This window comes from Schistocerca nitens, chromosome 3 (assembly GCF_023898315.1).
Source record: "Schistocerca nitens isolate TAMUIC-IGC-003100 chromosome 3, iqSchNite1.1, whole genome shotgun sequence".
Taxonomy (NCBI): Eukaryota; Metazoa; Arthropoda; class Insecta; order Orthoptera; family Acrididae; genus Schistocerca; species Schistocerca nitens.
The window spans coordinates 629,318,705-629,342,537 of record NC_064616.1 but is presented as its reverse complement, the minus strand read 5'-3'; positions in this window follow the sequence as shown (position 1 = coordinate 629,342,537).

Sequence of the window (23,833 nt, the reverse complement as noted above, 5' to 3'; positions counted from 1 at the left end):
AGTAAAATTATTACGTAACGATTCGAAAGGAAACATAACGAAACATCCATTTATCTCGTAAAGTTTTGTTTAAAATAAAAACTGAAGAATTACGTGTCTACTTTACTCCAAAACAAAAAAGTTACCGAACATACTATACATAAGGAACAGTACTGATGCGTTGCAACAGCTGCTCGATGTGGCAACCACCAACTTTGTTAAGACGTTGTACACGTCATCCTGTCTACCCATTTGCATACCATGACAACCACCTCTGAGACTTTTCTCTTTCCCGCAGCAGACGTGGACGCGTTACACATCAGAATTGAAACTGTCGTAGAACGGAAATGAAACGTTTCCGGACATGGGTTTCTGTTCAGTATATTATATATTCACTCCCCACTACAAGTCCTAGAAGTTTGTAACGGAAATTTGCGAACACCCTGTACGAGGGGCGTGAACGGCGTCAGACGTTAATTGATCGCTGTGAAGGACTTGGAGATGCCACTAACTCGTGTGTGACAGCACTATCAGTACCTGTCGGAGTTTGGAAGGGGTCTCATTGTCCATCACCATTTGAATAAAAATATGGCATTTAAGTCTCTGATCGCTATTCTTTTATTTTCAGTAACCGGTTTCAGGCTATATGCCCATCTTCAGATCATATATTGCAGTTACAGAGTAAGCTGTCAGTACAGAACTACTGGTTCGCTGTCACAAATGGTGATTTGGCCGGCTAGTCTGGTCGTGGAATATCAGGATTTGCGGGGGGAGGAGTAACAGATTGTTGGACTGCTTGCGATCGTGAGGGCAAGCGTACTCGTCGTCAAGGTTTCGGTCGGCCACGTCTGACCAACACTAGGGAGAATCACAGTATTTCGCACAAAGCACATCGTTGTTCCTTCTCATCGGCATCTACCATCCGAGAACGGGTACCGTAATGGACTGCCGCACGATTGGTGGGAGACTAGCAGCAGTCCTACTAGGGAATTAGCGTCCCAACCGTAGGCTGCCATTAACACATCACAGACGTCTGCGTTTGCAGTGGTGCCATGAAAGGGAAACATGGACAGCTGACGAATTGCGCGGCATCGAGTTCAGCGATGAATCGCGGATGTGCACGAAACAGTATGACCCTCGTCCGCGAGTATGGCAGCGATCTGGCAGTAGGTCCCATCCTTCCAATGTTTTGTAGATGCATAGCGGTGTTAGTCCTGGCGTCATGGTGTGTGGTATCATCGGTTATGACTTTAGGTCAAAAAAATGGTTCAAATGGCTCTAAGCACTATGGGACTTAACAGCTGAGGTCATCAGTCCCCTAAACTTAGAACGACTTAAACCTAACTAACCTAAGGACATTACACACATCCATGCGCGGGGCAGGATTCGAACCTGCGACCGTAGCAGCCGCGTGGTTCCGCACTGAAGCGGCTAGAACCACTGGGCCTCCGCGGCCGGCGGACTTTAGATCATAGCACGTAGTCAGTGAGGGAACTCTGACAGGGCATTGGCACGTCGTGGACACCATGCGTCCTCATGTAGACCTATCATGCGACAGTATCGTAGTGTCATTCATCACCTCGTACAGAGCTCGTCCACTCACGGCATGTGTTTCTATGAAGTCTCTGTAAGGTGTCAAGGTACTCCTGCGACCAGCATTATCGCCAGATTTGTACCCGATAGAACATGTGTGGCTAAAACTCGGATGTCGTCTTCGTTACAGTGACAGTATCCAGGATATAAGGCACTAGTTACAACAGTTGTGGGCCATCTTTCGTAAGGAGAGGATTCAACGACTTTGTGACAACCTTCCAAACTGAATCAGTGCATGCACTCAGCCCAGAGGAGGTGCGACAGCATACTGATAAATGGGTTCATACTGACAACTTCTTTTCTGGCTGTGTATTATTTACTGTACATATTAACAAGTATACTAACAAATTCGTCAATGTTGACTGTGATGCTTCTGTTGTGTATTTTCTTTACAACACTATCAGATGAAAGTAGAATATCTATGATTCATGATAATCTTAGACTAATGTCCATGGCTTCGTAGCCACAACACAACAAACGAGGAAAGTTATTTCGCGCTGTCCCTCTTTCTTCTGCTGCGATGTAATGAACATCTTATTTAGAAAGAAATGTATATCATATGCCACTACTAATTTACAACTTTAGTGGTATTTATATACATTCTAATTGTTTGAACTGTCAAATTCAACCTGCTGTTACGGTTTTGTTATGGATGTGGAGATCATGGTTGTAATGTAAAAACACTGAAATGTTGACTATTTTTCTAAGTAAAGTTTTGCGGTACGTGGTCTTTCATGATTGTATATATAGCTGTAGATGTAGACGCTGTCTTATGTGCATTTACATGTGTTTCGGTTTTTTTGTCTAGGCGTCTGACGATGAGCTTACATTACTGAAACTGCTTGCAAACAGAGAGTGTCAGTAGGTATGTAGGAACTTGGAAGTATCAACCGTAAAATACGGAGCCATACCCGTCCGCTGCGACATAGAGGGAAAAGACCACATGGCATTGGTTGTCATAAAAGTAGATACCACACTTAAATTCTTTGTAACAGCCAAGCAGAAATGTAATTCACCTACTTAAAATGGAAAAACGAACATGGGATACTTTATGGAAATATATGAAAAAATAGAATTTTCACCCACCTGGAAATATCCAGGAGAACGTCGCACAACGAGCAGTGCACACCAAGAAACACAATTTTCTGGAGACAACGGCACACTGTTATTGACAACTTTAATGGTGCTTCACAATTTCGTAGCTGCATCCAGATGTTGGTAAAATGTTCTTCCAAGCAGTCCACGTTTTGTCTAAGACATGCTAGTGCCCTTTACCATCCCTATTGCGCTAACTCTTTTCCGCTCACGCTAGAGGAAGTAACTTTACACTCGAGAGGATCGAGCAACTATTTTAGATTTTTATTAAATTTAAAAATTAATTTAAGCTTTTCATTTGTAAAAGATATAATTTAAAACTTCGAACAAGTCAGAACGTAACTCTTCTAAATCTAAAGCATTCCCTTACTTTCAGTGTATCTAACTGTACAGTTTTTCATAATCCAGACACGCTCATTTTTCATAACTTACCTTTGGGAGAATAACTTTGATGTCCACCCGACTTTTATATTCTTAATCATTTAACGATGCATCACCACAGTACAATGTAAGATAGCTGTATTGTGCACGTTTCGTGTGCCGTTACGGTAAACATTTATATATCCACTATACTATACTTTCACAATGGGAGTTTCAGGTTGACTTGAAAATGTGTGGAAGTGTAGGCTGCATAGTGTCATGGAATGACGGCGTATGCCGCCACTACTGCCCACATGGTGTAAGATTCATCCTGGTGTGATTCATCCTACCAAGCCATCCGTTTCCAATGACTCAAGGCCCAACCTCGAATATTCTGCACGTACAGAAATGGTAATTGACGATGTTGTTTGGTCAAAAAGGGAATACGTAGGGGTTGTCTGCTACTGAGCCGCATGTTCAGTATTATGAGCTGAAAGGTGTGCTCCGAAACACTTGTGCGTACAACACCACTCTACTCTGTAATCAGATCCGCTACATATCGCCGACTGTCCTTCACATACCAGACCTCCATGGTCTGTGATTAGGAGAGGACGTCCTACACTTTGTCATGTACCCATGATTTCTGCATCCTTAAACCGTTTTCCGTAGATTCTCATGATACTACCAGGCGAAGAGCGGACAGACTTCGATATTTCCAAGATGTTTGAAACTACCTGGCAGATTAAAACTGTGTGCTGGATCGAGTCTCGAACTGGGGACCTATGGTTTTCGCAGGCAAGTGCTCTTCCGATTGAGCTACCCACGCACCACTCACGGCCCGTCCTCGCAGGTTCAATTCTGCCAGTACCTCGTCTCCTACATTCCAAACTTCACAGAAGCTCTACGGCGAAACTTGAAAGGATATCCCGGAGACATAGCTTAGCCACAGCTTTGGGGTTTGGAAGGTAGGAGGCTAGGTACTGAGGGAATTTTGCGCACACTCCGCTGCAGAGTGAAAATTTAATTCTGGTTCCATGAAGTTTGTTTCCAGTCGCTGTGACACAGCAGTCCGCCCTATGTCGAGATCGTTAATGTCAGTGGATTTCCACATTTATGGCTGTGTCATCTATAGAACGATTTTCCTTATTCTATGCTCCGCTTATATAATTTCCTTACTGTTATAACCAGGAATAACACAATAACCTCTTCAGTCTGGTTTATTAAATCACAAATCACTTTTTAACAATTATGTTAGCCAAGCGTCTACCCAGGTTCACACTCAGAAGTAATGCAGAATTAAAGTTTGGTTATACCATTGTCCGAATGTGCATGGTGGGGTGCACGTCCCGTAATTATTCTCAAGTCCAGTGAAGTTCAGTCTCTCCAAGTGAAGTCGCAAGATTTTCCGCCGAGCAGCCAGGTAACCTCGAGTGGTGCGGCGAGTCATCCACAAGCAGCTGGAAAACCAATCGCAATGTTTCCTGGCGTAGCCAATTGCTGTGTGCTGACAAACGCGCGCGCGCGAAGGCGGCCAGCGATGGTAGCCGCGAGCCGCCCGGAGAAGTGCGGCCAGCGATGAATTTCTCGGCCACGTAAGGGAGCGTGCGTGTAAAGACGGCCAGCGATGGAAGCAGCGGGCCGCCCAGAGAAGTGCGGCCAGCGATGTATTTGGCGGCCGCATACTGGAGCGCGTTGTTCGGTGTTTGTTAGAAGTGGTGTATACCACACCTACCGCGTCGCGTACCCGCAGTGGTGCAAGGTTGATTTCATTCGCTTGATGGCCGGTGGTCATCCCGTTTTGGCTCATCATTCTATTTCATGTTCTGCAGACAGGTGTTCACATCACAGAGTTTTACTGTTGAAATACCGCGAGCGTATGTATTACCGAGTCCGCTAACGAATGCGAAGCCTGAGGACGAGCATCTCACAAACGGTGAAGCTGCAACTGTCTTGAGCATGTACGCAAAGTTGAGGCATGGTGAGGTCACGAATAGGAGATAAGGTGTTGGAAGTCCATACCATATCACAGAACGTGGAGATGCGACGGCTTGTCTACTCTACAAAATAAGATAGGCGGCGGTCCGTCGTAGAATACAATACCGCACAGGCACAGGTGTTTCGGGGCACATCGTTCAGCGCACGTTGTGGACAATTGGACGCCGTAGCAGACTATCTTTTCGTAACCCAACACAACCGTCAATTACGATTGGACATTCACTTTGTCGTCCGTGGAAGCTGCCGTCGTAATCGAAATCCCAGCGGCACCTGTGAACAGTACAGGATGGCGTGAACGGGATGTCAGTGCAACGGAAGAGGTGGACTGTCAGAGACAATTGAAACTAATAAAATCAAAGAAAATGCGTTTATTGCAGTTTCGGGTTACAAAGGTCCTTCCAGAATGAATGTAATTATTTCAAATGCCAGTCGCGTAGGCGACGGGGGTGAATGGACAAAAGTAAAAAGTTATTAGAAAGGAACGGTAATAAAACAGGGGCCAACGCTGAATAATATAGGAGGAGGCAGAAGCATGTTACAAAAGAGACAAAGACAGACGAAAAATACAAGAGAGGCAGAGACACTCGGCATAAAGGCGTCTACCCTGGAACAGAACTGATACCCAAGAAAGCGTGATTCAAAAGTGTTTCTCTCCAAGAAGACGTGGGAAGCAGTCACGTGATCTCTCTCCCACGCCTACAGACTGTTTATTCAAAAAATTCAGGGCTCTACTGCGTCATGGTACAGGCTCTGTACAGCCCTTGAACATACGTCCATCTATTCGGCACGCATATAGCGGCATGTGTAGCTGACCACAATGACTAGGCACTGAATGTGAAATGTTAACTAGATAAAAAGGCAATAAAATTAATAACTCGTAGACGTCAACGTTGAGGCTGTCAGCTAGATTGTACAGGAGCACGTGGACTTCATTCCGGACCATCTGTGTTCCTTCATGCTTGATGTCTTCCTCGACAGTGCTGGCGTCTAACAACAGGTTAGCTCTTCATGTCACAAGGCCAGAATCGTGCTACAGTGACATGAACAGCCTGATAGTGAATTCACCTTAATGTCTTGGACACTATATAGGACTAGTATGAATCCCATGGAACATATCAGGGATGTTATCGGGTGCAAACTCCGCGTCCACAGATCACCGGCCCCTAATACACGAGAACCGTGTTCGTTGACAGGTGGTGTCACAAACCTCCGAAAACCTGTGTAGGACATGTCTAATCCATATCACGCAAAACTGCGGCTGTTTTGAGTTGCAAAAGTGGACCAACACGAAATCAAACAGGTACTCTTCATGTACTGGCTCATCAGTATATGTTAAATTTAATTAATCAATTAATAAGTTAAGGTAGTCACTATAGGAACTCACTGGCTACTTAATGACTCCTCAGACAGATGATGTGCATTGCCTTATTGCTTGGTCAAAGCGATTTTTCATCTTAATTTAAGTACGTGCATAATCGGGTATTTACTTCTCTACCTCAGTTTTGACATACCGTCTGAAAAGCCGGAACAACTGAATTGTTCATTTCTAAAACACCAATTCCAACAGGGGATAGTTTACAGAAAAAGGCAGAAATGTCTTTTAATATTGAACTGTATGTGACATCAATAGGTAATAACGTCACTATATACTTTATACAAAAATATTAGTTTCTACACGTAGTAGATTGATTATAATTATCCGAGTTCTGTGAACAAGCGCTATTAGCAATTAGTTAAAAAAATTTTCTTATGGTCTCTATATTTAAGTATTTATCTGGTAGAAGTACTGTATTATTAGAAGAACATTTATTACTTGTTTACTATGCAGTCGGTGTGCAAGTAGCATATTGCTGAAGAAATGTACAGTGCGTAAAATAATGTTGTTATCCATGATTTTAGTTCTCTTTCATAGGGATTGTCATTCTATCTTTGTATTACTGAACAGAGTTATATAGAATCTGTTTTATTGCCTTCATTCAGTTTTCTATATATGATGTTCGACTGGAACTACCGTTGTGTATGATACCGAGCAAGAATCACGTGCATCATTATTAGCAAACTTGAGTCGAAGGAGAGCCTCAGAGATCCACCATTGATATCAAAGGCCGCCATCACATGTCTTGTTTGATATGTATCTGAATTATGAATTATTATCAGGGCTAAATGCTACCTTTGATTGATTTTCCATGTTTCTCCCACGAGATTTCATATAAAGACCACTTACCTTTTAGAAACTCAGCACCGCCGGCTAAATTCTAACGTTTCCTCCATGTTGACTGTAAATGTGTTACCTTAGGACTCATTACGGACACAGTATCCTACTAAACTGTCTGTTATCTAGGAGGAGGGCATTGTCAGAAATTAATGAAAATATTGGTGGCTTCCTTTGTCAACTCTATGTCCGAAGAGGCGATTCCCTAGAATCGCAAACGACAATAAAACTCTCTTAACAAAAACCTAAGGAACGGCATTTCAGAAATGGTCGATTGAATTGTTTTCAGTATTCTTACGTATTCATTTAAGAGCCTCTCTATTGATTGACAGTAACTTTCTAAGAGACTAATCAGAACCGTTATCGAATGTAACACAGACGTGAACTCTGTGGTTGCTGTATCAAGCAAATCTGAGAACTAGTAGCTGAAAAACTTTCATTATCACTGAGTATCCTTTAGAGTACACTTTGAAGCAGGCGGGGCCGGAGACACTTTCCTTTTATAATACCGCTGCGACCGCCAAGTTCTGCGCCGGCCGCCGGAGATCCCACGCCGTGCGAAGGGAGACACAAAACTTCCGACGCAACGGACCTGAAGTTACATGGCGCTGCCTGGCTATCAAACCGTGTGCCACACAAAATGAGCGACTCTGCCTTTCCCGTGGCCGGGAGTTCCAGTTTCTTGCAAAACTGCGTGGCTCCGACGAGAACGCGGCCGTCTGCCCGCGCCAGTTCTTCCAGCTTGTGGCTTATGTGAAGCAGCAGTTGCAACTTGATAAATCCTAGTAGCTATGTAACGTAAGTGCCTTTTGTGTCACTAAGTAGCGTAGCGAAACAGCGAGGTATGTAAGCTTATGGATCCACGTTTACATTAAATGGAACGTTTTAATTTCCTATAGCAATGAGACAAAGAATTATTTAGTAGCAAAGAACATAGTTTCATTAAATGCATCCTGGGTGTATTGTTGCGCCATCTAATACAATACTTGAAACGCGAAAGTGTATCGGCATTGAGGCCGAGTTGCAGCTGTCTTCATCAGGACAACGACGGAGTGGCCAGTCTTTGGCGCAAGCCTGTGACCGGGCTACTGCCGGAGTGCAGGTAGACTGCATCTTTTCTTCATTGTGGCCCTAGGAGGGGGAGCGAGGCATCCCCATCGGCCCGGCCGCCTTTTACCTCCAGGAACGAGCCCCAGTACTCATTTTTAGCAGGCTGAGTGGACCCGCCGCCGTCCTGAAGAGATTGGAACAAGGAAAAATCCCAGTTCCTATCCACGGTTGAACTCTTGATCCCCAGGACGGTAGTCCAGTGCGCTGGACCACCAAAGCCACATATGTACCAGGTGCCTACAATCAAACTGACGGTATTCCGTGTTCTGCAGTGTGGGCCATATAAGTTTCCGGACGCTGAAACGTCACAGATATGATCAGTCGGTGAGCTCGCAGTGTGTGCTAAAAATAGCAGTTCCCCTTTCTGCCACCAGGTTAAAATATGGCGCTGTAGTCAGTCAGAAGGAAAAGAGTAGGAACGATCAAACACATCATAGTGGTGGTACTGTATGATTTCCCGAGTCCACAACAAGCTGATTCCGTTACACGGCATGGTCGCCAGTTGGTAGCAGCATATCTGGTGCAACCAAAGAACCATGTCGTTGTATGCTATATCTCATATCAGGAACGGTGAGGATACAACCCTGATAGACACGATCTTTCAGATATCGCACAACCAGAAGTCTCATGGATTTAGAACAGTCACTCCACGAAGGAAATTAACAAGCGTTGCCAAGTAAAAACAACATAGTGGCGTCAAAACAGGAAACATTTTATATTTTGACTGCTTACAGCGCCATATTTTCACCTGGTGGCAGAAAGTGGAACTACTATTTTTTCAGTATACTCTGCGGGCACACCCATTAGTGAACATAGCTACGATGTTTCAACACACTGCAATTTAAACATTCCACACTGCCGCACTCGGAACACTATCAGTTTAATTATAACCACTCGATATATTATTGACTACAGACTTCGTCATGCGTACTGCAGGACATTTCTTACGTATTCTAGATTGCACCATTGTTTATAGGCCACCAAAATACGCGTTTGACTCTCCGATTTCCGTCACCATGATTACTTGCATTATCCGAAGTACCATCGTTGGTGCAGTATGACAAATTTTCTCCAGAGGCATCCAGACAACTTTCAAAGCTATACACAGTTGCGCATTATGTACTCTAAACGGACGTAAAATAACCTCGGAAACCCAGGGGGCTCAGTCAAAACCTTTAATAAAAAATTAAATGCATTCATCTTCAGCTTTTACGTATGTCGTTGGGGCTGTCTAACATAACGTCTCCAACTGCATGACTAATAACCATTAATAAATTATCCTGTCCGCGTTCCTTTAGAGGCGAGTGAAAGAGTTCAGAGATACCACATAACAATGGCACGTAATCTAGCTACCGGAAGCTGTACGCCACTATATCTCTTATCGAGATGATATTATCTTCCTCCTGCAGGGCTCGAATCGCCCACCTCTCACCACTGTGGCGAACACCAATTTTCCACGCCTAACAATCCACGTATATAAAAGTGGCTAGCCATGCAGTCTATTCTGCAGGCACTCACTCGTCCTCAATAGCAATGCGCTGATTATTTACGACCATAGCTTCATTTAGTAAGCTCTCTGTTGCTTCGAAGGGTGATGAGCTCCCTTCTAATCCCCTAACTGCGAACCGGATGTAACTATTAGTGGTGCACATGAACCCTGGCTTCAGTAATTCCAGCATTCAACATTTGTTTGAATAATTCCGGCATTTAAAATCACAAAGTGTTCCACGGTTCTAGCAGTCCCAGTAAAACATCAAAATCACACCTGTTCTAAAGTGTGCATGAAAGAATCTACCTGTGTGTCTACTGCCATTTATTATCTCCACCTACCTCTACGTATATACTCCGCAAGTCACTGAACACCTCGTCCAGGTAGTATTTTGTAAAAATTTTAGCGATTTTCTGCCCTGTCTATCCATTTATAAGCGCCTGTACATGTCTACACCTCGATAGTCGATCGCAACAGTCCTAAGCAAAACATACAATGATGGCAGCAGAATTACCACGCAGACCTCCTCGAATGCGAATCATCTAAATTTCGTGATAATAAAGTCATCCTCGTTCCAAATATTTCCCTGTTTCTTTTTCGCATGGGCTATACCGACCTGTAAAGACCAGAACAGCGCATCTCTGAACTTATTCCATGATTGCTATCATGCTAAAGCACTGGAATCCTGTCTGGGAATTCCTCAACAGATGCACAGCGTATTTTCAGAACCCTTCCTAGAAGTCGAAAGCTTCCATTCGAAATACCTATTGTGTATTTTATCCGGTCATCCCAGTTCGTATCGTTTCCTACAACTGACCCTCACTGGCGAACAATGTGCTGCTGTGGGGAAAACCAGACGTATGTTCCGATAGACAATACCAGATAATCTGTGATCAATATTAGTGGATCATATTTCAACCACTTTATTTTATAGTGACATAGTAATATTTGCGTTTAGCGCAAATAAGTTTCAACAGCGAATGGAAGAACTTGTGACAGTGAAAATGGCAGCTGACCGTCGAAGTCCCGGGAATGCAGCTGCAACGAACCGAGGGGGGGGGGGGGGGGGTCCGTATCTCGAGAGCATAAGAGCGGTGCTTAGTATCAGCTGGACTTGGAGGGGTGAATTCGAGGACTGGAACCAGTCGACAGAAAGGAGGTGAGATAGCAAACTTTAGTGGTCAGACCGGAAACGGATGAAACTCAACGGCTGGTTTATCCGAAGAGCTTGGAGTGGGACGCCTCAGAACGCTTGAATGGACGTACATTCTATTCAGCATAATATTAATTTTCACACCATGTAATCCAGATACAAGAAATTCGGATTTCGTAGTCTTAGTTAGTCAAATTAAGTGTATCTTCGACAGAATCTCTGCGACAGTTATTAACAGGACACGCGGCAAATTATGATTTGCGTTATTCCACAACCTATAAAACAACAGTTCCTGACGGTTTTCGATAGCAACAAAGGCTCACACTGTCTGATATGAAATAAACTCGTACATTCACAAACACCTTTAATTAAAATTCACTGTCAATACAACTGGTAGCTCTAAAGCTATAATAATAATTATGTTGAGTAAAGTGTCCTAAGACTGATACGGCAACACTTTCCAAGAAAACAATACACCTGACCTATTCATAAGAAAACAGTACCTATCACAAGCGTTCCTACTGTTAATATTATTACCATTATTTAGAAATAGTGTTGTGTTGGCAGAAGAGCCAACACCGTGTTACGAGAGGAGGCCGAAATGCACGCGTTTTAGCTCACGGAGGCTGGCGTGAGGAGGGAAGGACTACACTGACGTGAGGTCTAGAACATGACAAGGAATTAGAATTCAGAAAGCGGACGTAATTAGTTTGATACTTAACTTAAATCCATTGATGATGAACGTCGCTCTTGACGGTACATGATCCACAATATTATCTGTTCAGAAGACATAGTAACTGAATATGGCGTCTTGCTAGGTCGTAGCAAATGACGTAGCTGAAGGCTATGCTAAACTGTCGTCTCTGCAAATGAGAGCGTATGTAGGCAGTGGACCATCGCTAGCAAAGTCGGCTGTACAACTGGGGCGAGTGCTAGGGTGTCTTTCTAGACTAGACCTGCCGTGTGGCGGCGCTCGGTCTGCAATCACTGATAGTGGCGACACGAGGGTCCGACGTATACTAACGGACCGCGGCCGATTTAAATTCTACCACCTAGCAAATGTGGTGTCTGGCGGTAACACCACAGTTAGTCATAATATTTTTCCATTAGGGTCTTCACTTTTGAGGTAAAAATACGAGGGCAGTTCAATAAGTAATGCAACACATTTTTTTTCTCGGCCAATTTTGGTTGAAAAAACCGGAAATTTCTTGTGGAATATTTTCAAACATTCCCGCTTCGTCTCGTATAGTTTCATTGACTTCCGACAGGTGGCAGCGCTGTACGGAGCTGTTAAAATGGCGTCTGTAATGGATGTGCGTTGCAAACAACGGGCAGAGATCGAGTTTCTTTTGGCGGAAAACCAGGGCATCTCAGATATTCATAGGCGCTTGCAGAATGTCTACGGTGATCTGGCAGTGGACAAAAGCACGGTGAGTCGTTGGGCAAAGCGTGTGTCATCATCGCCGCAAGGTCAAGCAAGACTGTCTGATTTCCCGCGTGCGGGCCGGCATTGCACAGCTGTGACTCCTGCAATGGCGGAGCGTGCGAACACACTCGTTCGAGATGATCGACGGATCACCATCAAACAACTCAGTGCTCAACTTGACATCTCTGTTGGTAGTGCTGTCACAATTGTTCACCAGTTGGGATATTCAAAGGTTTGTTCCCGCTGGGTCCCTCGTTGTCTAACCGAACACCATAAAGAGCAAAGGAGAACCATCTGTGCGGAATTGCTTGCTCGTCATGTGGCTGAGGGTGACAATTTCTTGTCAAAGATTGTTACAGGCGATGAAACATGGGTTCATCACTTCGAACCTGAAACAAAACGGCAATCAATGGAGTGGCGCCACACCCACTCCCCTACCAAGAAAAAGTTTAAAGCCATACCCTCAGCCGGTAAAGTCATGGTTACAGTCTTCTGGGACGCTGAAGGGGTTATTCTGTTCGATGTCCTTCCCCATGGTCAAACGATCAAATCTCAAGTGTATTGTGCTACTCTTCAGAAATCGAAGAAACCAGCGTGTTCGTAGGCACAAAAATCAGAACGAACTTCTCCTTCTTCATGACAACGCAAGACCTCACACAAGTCTTCGCACCCGAGAGGAACTCACAAAACTTCAGTGGACTGTTCTTCCTCATGCACCCTACAGCCCCGATCTCGCACCGTCGGATTTCCATATGTTTGGCCCAATGAAGGACGCAATCCGTGGGACGCACTACGCGGATGATGAAGAAGTTATTGATGCAGTACGACGTTGGCTCAGACATCGACCAGTGGAATGGTACCGTGCAGGCATACAGGCCCTCATTTCAAGGTGGCGTAAGGCCGTAGCACTGAATGGAGATTACGTTGAAAAATAGTGTTGTGTAGCTAAAAGATTGGGGAATAACCTGGTGTATTTCAATGCTGAATAAAACAACCCCTGTTTCAGAAAAAAATGTGTTGCATTACTTATTGAACTGCCCTCGTAATTGTGACAAAGAGCACATTCAAGCTGAAAACAAGTGTGTCCACAATTCTAGAACATTTGCCACTGTTACGTAACTTTAGACGAAGTTACTACCAAATTTGTGTCGTTAGATACAAAAATACTGCTCTGTTTGTCGAATTTTCATTTTTGTCACATTTATCATGAAGAAATAATTATTAACCACTTAGTATAAATTTTAAATATCACACGGTCCATTCCAAAATATGACACAAACGATTCCTAAGAGCGATACACTGTTGCCCGCGGCCTGCCACCAGCCACACGACAGTGTACTGCCGGTTGCTGCCCTTCATACATACCAGGAACTCAACCGTAGGAGGCCACGACACCAGCAGTAAACACAGTGCTGAGAGGAAACGTTTCCAACCGTGAGAGGAGTAGGCGAAAAGCAGAAGAGCAAGAAAGGTATACCGTGGCAAGTACACTAAAAAGGAAGGAAACTGAGATTACTGATTTTGAGTGCGATATCTCTTTTAAGAGTGACGACAGAATGGACAACGTCGGTCACTTCGAAGAATCCACTTCTGATGCTTTCAATGACTGATCGAGCACATACAGGAGAAGAAAATTATATGTTGGCTACATTTCGAGGAGGAAAGAGGAATTCATACAACTGCAGATATATCTATGCCTTACAAAAAGTACTGTAAAATGATTTAGAAATTATGTCTTAATAGTCTCTGGATAAAGACAAAATGGTTTTTAATTTAAATGAAAAAGACGATTCTCGTATTAATGAGAGTGAATGTGATACGGAAACTGTCAGTTCCTCTTGTTGTTACCAAGGTAGGAAATACACACATCACCCCAGTTCCCAGCACTCCTGAACGTAAACGTGGACTGTGGGTATTGTATCACATACTCAGTCTCTTTGACTGTTCAGAGATGTCACTAAACACGCCGAAGGTTGTAAACAACCAAGCATGAGCAGCGCCTATTAGACGGAAGGGGTCCGACAGCCGATCAGTTCCAGTCATTCAACCAGGAAGGAGGTACATGGCTCGTGTTGTCTGTAGTTCAACCGTGCCTACACGGTCAATACCGCGGTTCGATTGCGTCCGCATTGTTACTTTGTGCCAAGAAGGGCTCTGATCGAGGGAAGTGTCCAAGTGTCTCGGAATGAAACAAAGCGACGTCGATCGGACATGGAGGAGATACAGAGAGACAGGAACTGTCGATGACATGCCTCGCTCAGGCCGCCCAAGGGCTACTACCGGAGTGGATGACCGCTTCCTACGGATTATGGCCCGGAGGAACCCTGAAAGCAACGCCATCATGTTGAATAATGCTTTTCGTGCAGCCTCAGGACGTCGTGTTACGACTCAAACTGTGCGCAATGGGCTGCATGATGCGTAACTTCACTCCCTACGTCCATGGCGAGATCCACCTTTGCAACCACGATACCATACAGTGCAGTACAAATGGGTCCAACAACATGCCGAATGGACCGCTCAGGATTGGGATCACGTTCTCTTCACCGATGAGTGTCGCATATGCCTTCAAGCAGACAGTCGTCGGAGACGTGCTTGAAGGCAACCCGGTCAGGCTGAACGCCTTAGACACGCTGTCCAGCGAGTGCAGCAAGGTGGAGGTTCCCTGCTGTTTTGGGGAGGCATTATGTGGGGCCAACGTACGCCTCTGATGGTCATTGAAAGCGCCGTAACGACTGTACGATACCTGAATGCCATCCTCCGACCAATAGTGCAACCATATCGGCAGCATATTGACGAGGCATTCGTCTTCATGGACGACATCTCGCGCCCCCATCGTGCACATCATGTTAATGGCTTCCTTCAGGATAACGAAATCGCTCGACTAGAGTGGCCAGCATGTTCTCGGGACGTGAACCCTATCGGACACGCCTGGGATAGATTGAAAAGGGTTGTTTATGGACGACATGGCCCACCAACCACTCTGAGGAATCTACGCCGAATCACCGTTGAGGAGTGGGACAATCTGGACGAACAGTGCCGTGATGAACTTGTGGATAGTATGTCACGACGAATACAGGCATACATCAATGCAAGATGATGTGCTACTGGGTATTAGAGGTACCGGTGTGTACAGAAATCTGGGCCACCACCTCTGAAGGTCTCGCTGTATGGTCGTACAAGATGCAATCTGAGGTTTTCATGGGCAATAAAAAGGCTGAAAATTATTTTTTATGTTGATCTCTATTCCAATTTTCTGTACATGTTCCGGAACTCTCGGAACCGAGATGATGCAAAACATTCTTGATGTGTGTATCAGTCGAGGCGTCTGACTTATTTTTAATGGTTGTGTTGATGCCCAAAAAAATAAATCAGTGATCTTGTTTTGTGTATCTCTTATTTTGAGTCAGTGTCAGTATATTAAGTATAAATATTAAGTATAATTGTAATAAGAGTTGCTAACTATCACTGGCTGACGTAATAGTACTAAAAATAGAAGAAACAAATAAAGAAATTTCTGTAGTTCACCCTGACGTACATTTTATGCCATAAATATCCTAGAAATATTCCCAACAGAAAAATTCCATTTATGTATATGGATCGTTGTGTGTGTTCTGTATCGCATTTTTAAGACCTCAAGATTCTGTCCGCAGCGTACTTAACAATATAAAACGTGTATAATATTTTTGAACAGCTGTATCATTTTTTTCAGTCTACACCTGTAACTTTGAAGTATGAAATCCAGTCTCATTTTAGGTCAACTTTTACTCTCCAGCGTCAATAATTTTTTAGTAACAGCTACTCTTTCTCTTTCAAAAATACAGGCAAATTCTGTGATTTTGTATCGTATTTAGGTCACCTAACCCTATTATGTACAAGCAAGTCAGACTACTAACTGCACTACATGTACAATGGCTGTGACGACAGCAAGCGATAAAGTCACAGATTATCTTAGCGCATAGAACCAGAAACGTTAGTGAATAGGTATATTTAGTGAATAAAAGCGAGTTGTTTAAAGCTGCTACAACAGAAATTAAGCATCATTCAAAATTGGTGCGCCTGATGTGATTGATGAATACACCATAATAAAGAGTGAGTGAAAATGTTTTGTTGCGCACTTTATTTGTATTTAAATGTGTATTCGCGTGGTACAGTATTTGGTTTGGCTGTGTAAAATATCTCATTAGCAATTGCCATTTTTCCTTGTCAATAAACGCTACAAGAGGCGAACAATATTGTCTAAGACCTCAGAACTGACCTGCATTTAAATGAGCATCTGTTGACAGGTATAACTTGTATCAAACATGTTCTAATTATAAAAGATGGGACACTTTCATAATTTCGCTAAGACTTTTGAATGAGAACCAGGTTGGGGGACTGTTATTTAAGGAATAGCGGGAAGGTGCAAGAGAGGTATTACTCTTCAGGCGTCAGTCTGCGTGGACTGTGTCTTTTTGGCGTAGAAATAATGACTTCATTGTTCCGTTTCTAAAAGGAGTCGTTATAGTGACCTATCGCTGGAATTAACAAATTTCGCGAGAGATTAGTGTTAAGTTCGCACCAGTTCGGACTCTGTTTGTTGTGTGGGTGCGCAACTACGTGAGACTTATGGTGGGATTCGGCGCGACTGTAGCAGTCCGCGTGTATAATAGCACTGCTTTAGTGTAATTCAATGCAATGCATTTGAGACGCGCGTCTGTAGCTGCACGACTGCAGACACAACTAACCCGCGCGTGACTTGGCTGCTCGTCGTTGGAGAGGCACACGGCTACTGCCGCGCGGCTTTTGTCAGCCCAACCGTCGCATTTCTGTTACACTTCTAGGCTACCTCAAGATTGGCGTTCTGAATTAACGAAATACTTTATTTTGTAATATATAGAACTTGCATTGTTGGGCACTGTGGGGACGTTTAGTGACGTAATGACTTCACATATGTCGTCGAGTTTACACTCCTGGAAATGGAAAAAAGAACACATTGACACCGGTGTGTCAGACCCACCATACTTGCTCCGGACACTGCGAGAGGGCTGTACAAGCAATGATCACACGCACGGCACAGCGGACACACCAGGAACCGCGGTGTTGGCCGTCGAATGGCGCTAGCTGCGCAGCATTTGTGCACCGCCGCCGTCAGTGTCAGCCAGTTTGCCGTGGCATACGGAGCTCCATCGCAGTCTTTAACACTGGTAGCATGCCGCGACAGCGTGGACGTGAACCGTATGTGCAGTTGACGGACTTTGAGCGAGGGCGTATAGTGGGCATGCGGGAGGCCGGGTGGACGTACCGCCGAATTGCTCAACACGTGGGGCGTGAGGTCTCCACAGTACATCGATGTTGTCGCCAGTGGTCGGCGGAAGGTGCACGTGCCCGTCGACCTGGGACCGGACCGCAGCGACGCACGGATGCACGCCAAGACCGTAGGATCCTACGCAGTGCCGTAGGGGACCGCACCGCCACTTCCCAGCAAATTAGGGACACTGTTGCTCCGGGGGTATCGGCGAGGACCATTCGCAACCGTCTCCATGAAGCTGGGCTACGGTCCCTCACACCGTTAGGCCGTCTTCCGCTCACGCCCCAACACCGTGCAGCCCGCCTCCAGTGGTGTCGCGACAGGCGTGAATGGAGGGACGAATGGAGACGTGTCGTCTTCAGCGATGAGAGTCGCTTCTGCCTTGGTGCCAATGATGGTCGTATGCGTGTTTGGCGCCGTGCAGGTGAGCGCCACAATCAGGACTGCATACGACCGAGGCACACAGGGCCAACACCCGGCATCATGGTGTGGGGAGCGATCTCCTACACTGGCCGTACACCACTGGTGATCGTCGAGGGGACACTGAATAGTGCACGGTACATCCAAACCGCCATCAAACCCATCGTTCTACCATTCCTAGACCGGCAAGGGAACTTGCTGTTCCAACAGGACAATGCACGTCCGCATGTATCCCGTGCCACCCAACGTGCTCTAGAAGGTGTAAGTCAACTACCCTGGCCAGCAAGATCTCCGGATCTGTCCCCCATTGAGCATGTTTGGGACTGGATGAAGCGTCGTCTCACGCGGTCTGCACGTCCAGCACGAACGCTGGTCCAACTGAGGCGCCAGGTGGAAATGGCATGGCAAGCCGTTCCACAGGACTACATCCAGCATCTCTACGATCGTCTCCATGGGAGAATAGCAGCCTGCATTGCTGCGAAAGGTGGATATACACTGTACTATTGCCGACATTGTGCATGCTCTGTTGCCTGTGTCTATGTGCCTGTGGTTCTGTCAGTGTGATCATGTGATGTATCTGACCCCAGGAATGTGTCAATAAAGTTTCCCCTTCCTGGGACAATGAATTCACGGTGTTCTTATTTCAATTTCCAGGAGTGTATTTAAAGACTGTAATTCTGCTAACGGTCGCAGGATTTCAGTATATCGCGATTGCGCATTGCCGTGCCGTATTTAATTCTATTTTCCGTTGTATTAGAGCTTAAAAGGAATTGGTATTCCAAAGGAACATTATCTGGAAAGAAAATTAAGTGTGCTTGTGACACTGAACGTGTGAGGTGAACCATCCGGTGGCAGACATTCCAGTTCTGTAAGTCCTTCATTGGCTATGAGAATCATAGACTGCTACAACAAAAACACTTCAGCTAAAATAGTTTTAAGGAGTTTATACCGAACGAATTCTACTTTAATACTTGAACTTGCAGACGGTATTGTACAGATCTTCTTGGTCCTCCCATTTTAAGTGCCATAATTTACACACTGTCACACAGCAACCCCACGTCCCACTGTATGCTTGCAAATTGAGGCCGACAAACGCTGAAATAAATTTTAATTCACACGTGAGCTTACTAGCAGCCAACAAACGTGTTTTCTGAGGGCGGTCATATGGTATCTGGCGTGTAGATGACAACAGGTATAAGCTATAAACAAAACCGAATATGCTTGGGGTTGGCCAGGAATTTAATATATTAAGACAAACGTTATGAGCAACTTAGACAAAAATAGAAAATAGCATATATTGAAAATGAAGTTGTAGATTCCTTTGATGGGAGTTCGGATTGTGGGCTGTTGAAAACGTCTGGATGGACATCTGAAGAACAAAAACAAAACCAAAAAAGGTCTGAAGTACTTAAGATAAACTAAATGCATCTTTCTTTCTTAAGCATCAGATATGCCTATGGAGGAAAGTTCAGAAGCCGTATTACCAGTTCTGAGTTACAGCAGTGAGACATGCTGTTTTAATGCGAGAAACGTTCAAAGCTTAGCGTATCTCGGCAACCTAGGGATACATGTTCGGGATAGGAACAAAAAAAAATTGTTCAAGGTATATACTGGAGCGGAAACCGTGAAAGCAGAATAAATATAAGGCGAATGTTCGTGAATGGAACAAAAAAAAAAAAAAGCCGATGACCTGATGAAAGATGAAATTAGCAAACATGCAGAAGCTATATGGACTCCTGTAGAAGACCGTAACACATGGAAACGCCTAGAGAAGAAATGACTGATCAGATGCTTTTGGACAGCTAGGTGCAGGTAAGTGTGCTCTTTGAGGTAAAGCAGATCACTTAAGGTCGGCCTTACCAACATGAAACTACTTCTCTGTAACTGATTGTGACGTATACTATGTATGGATCATATAAATGTAGTTTTTTTAACCGACAACGTGGTTCGATTCTCGGCCTGCTCGAATATATTCTCTGCTCGGGGTTTGGGTATTTTGCTGTCCTTAAGTTCGTATCGTCGTAAGTGAGCTACACTATTGAGGTGGCTGTATGGGCATGTCCCGAAAGCCAGTAAGTTAAAAAAAAAATATTACCCAGCACAGCAAAGTGGTAATTTTGCCGCGGTGGCAGCACCGTCGTGTTTACGCTCAAGTAACAGGGCGTGAGAAGCCGGGCATTACTGGCATACACTCCTGTACTCGCACAAGTGAGATGGTGTAACACACTGCCATTCTATCAGTACGTTTACACAGTTTGAAGAAGATGGGAATCTAATTTCGAAATTCGAATGCGATGTCATGTTTACACATTAGACCTGTCTCTGTTTTGCTAACTCGATCAAACATCGGTTACCGAGTGTCACTTGTGTATTACGAATGGATTATTTAAATGTCCTGTTCAGATATAATCAACTCTTTGAAGTGAGATTATCAGCACCTTCATCGTTTTTTTTTTTTTTTTTTTTTTGTTATTTGAGAGAGAGAGAGAGAGAGAGAGAGAAAGCAGTTCAAGGAGAGATGTTTAAAAATCTTACCACTGCTTGCACACTATCGTAATCAAACATTTTGTGCAGTTGCAATGGCTAAAAATATACCAAATGGGTAAAGAAATCGCGAGTAGTTAAAAAAAGAAACTTCCATGACGCTCTAACACATTAAAACCAATCTTTTTCTCCTGGACAGGAGTGTGCTTCCGAGTAACAGTGTAGCGTAGGGGTAGAAAACATATACCTCCCAGTCATGATCTTGTGAATTCGAAACCCTTCAAGTGCTGTGAAGTTTTTATTTTTAAATCTTTATGTCAATGACTTTGTTTATCATTATTTTTAGGCAGTTGATTGTATTTATTTTGTTCAAAACTTTTGACGCATAATTGTAATCAGAGTATTGAACTTTTTTGACCACCGTCATAAAAAGCGTTTCAGAAAGTCGACCCCACCACTCGCCATGTGTGTTACCCGATATTTTATCACCAACAAAAGACTAAAACATGGCGGGGAAAAGCGTTTGCCAGTAAGATAAAATCGGTGTACCAATTAACAAATTTACCCGCTAAGAAGAATAATGCGGTTATCACCAACTAGATTTGTTTTTATAATTTGGAAAATATTTCAGCATTTGTATACCTTGTTTCGTCAAAGAGAGATAAAATGTGATCATCCGCAAATAAATAAGTAAAAGATTTCATGATCCATTTGTGAGTGACAGTCCGATATTTTTGGTTTTTGAGTCATATATGAGAAGTGTAAACATAATGAAACTCATTGCCGAGTTATACGCAAAACAATTTCACTTTACCAACTTCTATTTATTGTGTTAATGTGTGTGAGCCTACGTTTCGTCAAGGTAAACATCTGGCCGCTTAGATTCTGATGCTTCATTCTTGTGTAAAAGCCTTATGCAGTATGCCCTTTTTGCAGATATGTCATCTCGTTCGCCCATAGGCGTAACACGATTTGTTTTGGCACATTTTAAATGTAAATCCCATAGACAGAACAATTTTTCTAAAAGATTTCTTAGTGGCCTCGAAGTTCGTTTCTATGCAACAAAAGCTGTGTAATTTCCCAAAAGTTTAGTTGTGTTGTTGGCAATAGCGTAGAAATTGCTGCCTGATAATACATCACTGGAATAATTACTGCGAACACCATGCTTACTCTCCTTTGACGTACAATGTGGAATTCCACTATCAAAACCCTGAGGAAATGCAGCAAGATATACATCAAGAGCAATATTTACATCAACAGAGACTGTCTCAAAGTGTGGGATAAAGTCATTCATGGTCGTCTCACTGGCTCATACTTCTTTTCGCAACGTTTTACTGGACAAACTCATCTACAGTTTCTCAGACATGACTTGCTTCACTTATTTGATGATGTACTTCTAGACGTCAACCAACGAATGTGGTTCATGCACAATGGTGCTCTGCCTCACTTTACGCGACACTATCTCGATAACCAGTTTCTCAAGAAGTGAACTGATCGAGAGGGGTCTATTATGTGTCCCGCCGGATCGTCGGATTTGAATCGAATGGATTCTTTCCTCTAGGGACATTTTAAATTCTTTGAATTCCCGTGGCCAATGTCGATATTATGAGGGTGCGTATCCAAAATGGATGTGACCAAATACGAAAAACACCACGAGTTTTCCGCAACGAACGGTAAAGTACGGAATGCAGACCGATGGGATTCGAGGGACCAGTAGGTGGCCATTTATAGTATTTTCTGGAAATGTAAATAAGTTTAGTGAATGTAAAATTTCTTTTCCATGAATAAGAAATACTTCATACCTGATTGACGAAGGGTTTTAGGACCCATGTACATGTAGACTTCTTGTAATGTTCTGATGTCAAGAACAAATCCCTGAAGTTTCTTAAACATATTTTGATACACCCAGTACTGATCCCCACTTCAAATTGTCGCTATGACACATGATGTCGATTTAATTGCTGTCAAAGTCGTTTGCGGCCTTATTACCACCGACCACATCAAATTGTCTAACAAACACGAAAAGCAGATCATAGTCTCATATTAATCCCACTGAACATGACTACCGTCCAAAACACTTATGTAACTTCTATTTGCCAGACATCCGTCATGTCCACCTTCCTAGCACTGTGCCTTACATACAAATCACTGCTCCACTGACGAACTATTGTGTTGCAAGCGTCATTCTAAGTGACGCTCCGCTGTGTTCCAGTCGATAGAGTGACTGTGTTCTCACACTTAGCAAAAGGCAGTCATCTGCTGCCATTCTGCAGCTGTTGAAATGCAGTGAAATGGAAGATTTAAATCCCACTACGTAATATGGCCGGTGACGTCAGTCATGTTACACATAGTGCATGCAACCAGCGGCAAGAGCTCTCCGATAGCTGAGAAGGACGTCCGACAAGTGCCTCGTACAGTACGCTTTGACTTTAACCATTCATATCTTTCAGATCATTAGATTTAGGAGAGTGAAGATTACGTTGAGTGTTTCTCTTGCTTTTACACTTCAAAATAGTGGCCCTAATAATGGACCTGTGCACATGTATACACGATGGACGTAAAATATTCGAGCTTATGGACTCCTACAATCACTTCCTGTTCTAACACAACAACTTTTCTTCGATGGCCCAGTCACATACAAAACACGCGTTCGTTGACACATAGGACTGCAGTATTATGTCCTCGGATGCACAGCGTGACACCACACTAACTGGAGTTAGTTTGAGCCTTTTAGCTACATCGTGTATACGGATGGTTTATGTGTAACTTGCTGTTACTTCTTATATGCACTCTCCTTCAAGGAAGGCAACTGAAAGGAAATATGCTTACCTAAGATCGTGATTCGTGTGAAGTGTTCACTTTGCGCCCGTGGCTTCCTAATGCACGATAAAGTTTCAAGTAGTCTTTTTTCCAATGAGGCACACAATTAAAAGGAAACGTTATTCATTCACGGAAGTAATGGCTCAGAAAACATTCGCTAAACCGACTCTTGAAAACTGCTAGTCGATCTGTGACCCTTAGGATTACTAGAAAAGATAGAGAAGATCCAAAGCGCAGCAGCGTGTTTCCTCACGGATTCGTGTACTGAGACTGAGAGCCTCGCGGAATTGCTCATAGGTGTTCCGTGCTAACGCTTCAAGTTAGGTGCTGTGGATCGCTTAGATGTTTACAGTTAAAAAAATGGTTCAAATGGTTCTGAGCACTATGGGACTCAACTGCTGTGGTCATTA